Raw genomic sequence first — 5,296 nt, 5'->3', positions numbered from 1 at the left:
TCTTACAACCCCCCCCTCATTCTCAACACACACACATACCTGTCTAAGGCTCTAACCTTCTCCTTCCCTTGTCTTCAAACACACACACACACACACACACACACACACACACACACACACTTCCTTTTGTTCTGCCCACATCATCACCAGAGGAGGTGCGTCTCCATCTTCCCTCCTCTCCTCTCTCTCTCTCCCCCGGTGTCTCCCTCTCCTGGTGTTGTGTTGATGACTGGGAATCACTGCTGATGACCTTGTGTTTGACCTTTAGTTCCTTTAACAATTGGACTAGAAAAATGGAAGAAAGATGAAGAGGAGCAGATCATCTGTCTTGTAACTTTTTGACTGAGGCAGCACTGGTCCTAAAACAGGAAAAAAACAGTCGTAGGCCTGAAGTCTGTGCGTCTTGGTCTGTGGTCTGTTTGCTGCAGCGGAGGTCGTTCACAGCAAACAGGAAGTTGAACGTTTCACGGCTCGTATTTTCCCATCACGATCCTCAAATTCCTATCTGAGCCAGAGTCCAGCATGACCGCGGCTCAGCGCTGCGTCCAGGATTGGACAGCTGCAGGACTTCTGACTTTGGACGGCAGCTTCCTGGCTCTCTGCAAATATTTGTCCACTGAGTTTCTCTGCTTATTTCACAGAAAACAAGTTGCCCAATAAAAATTGATCGTTCAGCGAGGCAGAGTATTGGATTTAAAAAGTCAGTCGAACGGCTACAGACGGAACAGAGATGGTGGAAGACATTAAAATAATAATAATAATTATAATAATAAACATTCAGCCCTCAGAAATGTTCACTTTACAAAAATGTGTACCAAAACAATAGACATGTATGGTTTACAAAAGAGAACCAGTAGGTGGCAGTCCTGCAGTCATCTTTAAATATATGAGGTAAAAAAAAATTGTGACTAAAGTTCTGCGCATGTTTTGTGTTAATTACCCCCAAAAAACCTCCAGGTTTGTGTGAAACTCTGTCCTGCAAAAAAAAAAAAAAAACTAACCACAAAAACCATTTTATTTCCTGAAGTATTTTGCGTATTTTCAGCTAGGCTATGCTAATCCGTGCTAACACATTCTTTGACTACTATGTCTTTAAAGGTGATGTCTGAATTGAACAGACACGTGCGTTTACACAAGCACACGCGCGCGCGCACACACACACACAGGCAGGAAAGGAGGAGGAGGAGGAGGAGGAGGAGGAGGAGGAGAGCGATCCTTCTATTTATCATCACTCTCTCCACAGCGTGTAGCTGCCACAGACAGAGAGGGAGAGAAAGAGGGAGAGAGAGAGAGCGAGAGAGGAAGACAGACAGAGAGAGAGAGAGAGAGCAGCGTACCAAACCGAGGACCGGAGAGAGCAGACCGTCTGTGCCCACTCTTCTTCCCCGGTGTGTGGATGTGGAGACGCGGCGGCAGCAGAGAGCAGCTCGGCGGCGGTGAGCTGTCATCTCAGCCCGGGACTGACTGGACCGGTTCTACCGGTGAGTGCAGACCGACTGCGTTCGTCTCATACCGTCACACTGCACACACACACACACACACCAACACACACACACTCACCAAGGCCATCAGTGGAGGGTGAGGATCTCAGGCTGGAGTCAGCTGCTGAGATCGTCTGTCTGTGTCTGTCTGTGTCTGTCTGTGTCTGTCTGTCTGTCTGACCGTGAGCTCAACCCTCAGCGTTAACATCGCACGAGCAGCGACGACGTGTGTGTGTGTGTGTATGTATGTGTGTAAGAGTGTGTGTGTGTTTTTTTTTCTCAGTTTCTTTCCGTTCCGAGGAGAGAAGTCCCTCTTGAAATGTGACCACGGTCTATTTTGGAGGAAAAAGAAAGACACCGGCCTCAGCCCAGCCATCCTGTTGTCATGGTTACTGACTGGAGGAGGCTGGGAGAACATGGCTGTCTCACGCTCTGCCTCCCACCCCGCTCCGCTCCGCTCCTCTCCCCCTCTCCCTCACTCCTATTCTCCCCTTTTACACACACACACACACACAGTCAATCAACCTTGTGTGTGTGTGTGTGTGTGTGTGTGTTTCCTCTCTCTCTCTGAGTGCATTGACCACTAAGAACTCCTAAATGGACCTCAGTCTTCCTGTTGGAATTCTGGCCAGGCCGGCATTTGCATGTGTGACCGCGTGGGTCTGACAAAACCAAACGGAACATGAACGTGAGGTGAGACAATTAGCCTCTCCGACCGATTCATTCATTCGATCCATTTTCCTCTAAACAGGATCTGCAGTGACACAATTTAAAACATGTCCATTTTCCTCTAAACGGGATCTGCAGTGACACAATTTAAAACATGCGCCCTCTGCAGGAAACTAACAAAAAAAATTACACTTAGAGTAAGACTTTTCGTGGTATCTTGACTTCTAAAAGTGTAGAGAACGACAGATTTCAAGCTGATTTGGCTTCATTTGACCTTTGACCTTTGATCAGTACAGTAGGAACCTTTGAAACATCTTCTTCTGCAACTGTGAAGAATCAATTTCCTGTTACTTCACGACTGTATGTAATGTTTGTTTTTATCTGTGGGGAAATTTATTGTGAAATACATGTGTCAAGGGGTCAGGGGGTCAGGGAGGTTGGGGGGGGTTGAAAGGCGGGGTCTAGGGCGGTGGCGTTCCAGTTTTGTCCAGCAGTCCAAAAACATGCCAGATTAGACAAACTGTTCACTCTCTCGGTGTGAATGTGAGTGTGAACGGCTGTTTGTGTAACTGTGACCCAGCGATGGTCGGGTCAAAGCTCCAGGGTTGCTGGTTCCTGCCTTGCTCAATGGCTGCTTGGATTCGCTCCATCTCCCCGAACAGGGTTTGAGCTGTGAACGTTTTTTTTTCTCCTCAGCAGCCGTGGTTTTTTTTTCAGGAATGCTGACACTCCAGGTTCCAGACTGATTTTCTCAGGATATGGATAAATGTTGCAGATGTAGAGATTTTTTTTTTTGCAGTGAACTAAAGAGTTACAGACAGGAAGTGACCTCATCTGTGCTCCTCCAGAATGTGGGTGGCTGTGAACCAGGTGTTGATTGCTGCTTCGTTTTTTCTCTCCAGATACAAAGTCATTATTATTTTTAATTATACACATTTACACGTCTGGTCGCGGCCCATTGTTGCTCACGTCCCAGTTCTGCCGCGTGCTAACGCGAGCTAAAGCTACGTCTCAGTGTCAGGAGAACAGAGAACCTGACACACCTGGGTCGTGTTAGAAATCTGTTAAAGAAAAATATTAAAAGAACGAGGTTTTCTTTACAATTACAGCAGGGGTGTCACCGGGGGGCGCCACATCAGCAATTCAGTTCCCCTTAAAGGACCGGTTGTAAATGGAAGACTGATAAAAAAAGATTAAATTCTCGCGGGCCGTGCAAACTGATAAAAATTGTTTGTTGCTGTGTAATAATATAAAAAAATTAATTAAATTCTCGCGGGCCGTGCAAACTGACTTGTTGGGCTGCATTTGGGCCCCGGGCCTCGAGTTTGACACATATGATCTATAGTGTAAATTCCTGATAGATTTGCAAATCATTCAGCTGCCAGAAAAGACAAGTGGTCGGTCTGATGGTCATGAGAGTGAGGGGGAGGACGACCAATCAGGGGACAGATCAGTCACTGTCACTGGGACGAACTTTCATCATCATCAGGAAGCGGGACGTCAGACGTCAGACAAACTAGGAGACAAGAGTGGACGGTGGTTTGGATAGAAACTGTTCTGGAATTCTTCCTGGTCTGTTCCAGACTAATGACCAGGAAATGTTTCTTCCTTTTCTCTGTCGCAACGTTTGGAAGGAAACAATGACTCTGTGTGTGTGTGTGTGTGTGTGTGTGTGTGTGTGTGTGGGGGAGAACTGTAAGGATGGGACCCAGTCTTCAAAGTATGGACGAAGTAGATTCACATGATCTGATTGGTCTGACGTCTGTCTGTCCACCAACCAGAAGACGATGGAGGGAAAAAAAACGTTTTCGGACAAATTGAAAAAATAATTCTTTATTCTCACAAAGTCCGAAATTTAAAATGATCTCAACATGGACGAACAATAGGGTCACAAACTGATTCTTTGCCTTCGTCCAAAGACTCAAATTTAGTCTTCAGATTTGGCAAACGTTGAGGGTTTGAAACACTTGACAAAGACAGAGTTGCAGACACAGAGAGAGACCAGTCTGAACTGGTTTTAGTCTTTACCAACACACATCTGTCTGAGGACTTTCTGACTGACCCATGACTGGTCCATACAGCGAGAGGTTCACTGACCTCGGCTACAGACAGACAGAGAGACGATGAAGATGATCCGTCTGCAGCAGCTTCAGTTTTTACTGCCGTGGTTAACCTGTTTTTATTGCCCCCACTCCTGCCCTGAGCAGATGAAATATAACAGAGATAATTTTAGAACCACATAATTGAGGATTCAGTCCGAACCCACTGAAAACAGCCGCAGCTGTTCACCGCTGGTTTCTACACTATATACCAGTGTTAATGCCTGGCCTGACTGTGTCCAACACTGTAGCATCACAGTTATTTATCTGTGTGGCAGTGAAGTTTATTTTAGGCCCATATTTATAAAAACATGAATCCTGGCCTTCAAAATAAAAGTTGATAGTTGTAAATAAAACCATATATATATATATATTTATATATATATATATATGCCGTGTTTGGCCCACGAGCCTTGAGTTTGACATGCGTGATGTAGACCATTGATCCCTGACCAGAAGTGTCGCGCTGATCATCGAGCTTTTCAAAATAAAACGTCGTTTAGACTTTATTCTGTCAGTATCAGAGCGTCAAAGACTGAAAAGAAGACGTATTATTTTGTAAAAAAATTGACAGATTAACTTTAGATGAAGAAATGACCAGATTCTCTGTGGCCCGGTATTAATTGAGACACAGACCGCTACTGATTCCATGGTCCGGGAGTTGAGAACCCTGGCTGTAGACTGTGTGTTCAGCCAGCGTTGTTCTCTCTCTCTCTCTCTGCGCTCAGATCAGAAGAAAATAAAGATAGACGTGACCTGAGTAAATGTTTCAGGGTAGAGGTCAGGACTCGAACGCTCCGCGGTCCGGTCTTTAACTCTCAGGGAATCCTGGGTAATCCTCTCCGTTACACACGGTCTCACATTCAGTCGGTGCCAACAACATCTGGCCGCCGCTCCTCTCCTCTCCGACAGGACGTTGACGTTGAGTGCGGACCAGCGGGGTTCAGCTGTCGTGTTCTACGGAGTAAACAGGAAACCAGAGTGTGAGTGCGAGAGGTCGGGAGTTCCTTCATCGGTTTAAACGTTCTCTACGCTGAAGGACCATGG

Source organism: Cynoglossus semilaevis, chromosome 15, assembly GCF_000523025.1.
Source record: "Cynoglossus semilaevis isolate Cse_v1.0 chromosome 15, Cse_v1.0, whole genome shotgun sequence".
NCBI classification, from domain to species: domain Eukaryota; kingdom Metazoa; phylum Chordata; class Actinopteri; order Pleuronectiformes; family Cynoglossidae; genus Cynoglossus; species Cynoglossus semilaevis.
This window is presented reverse-complemented; position numbering follows the sequence as displayed.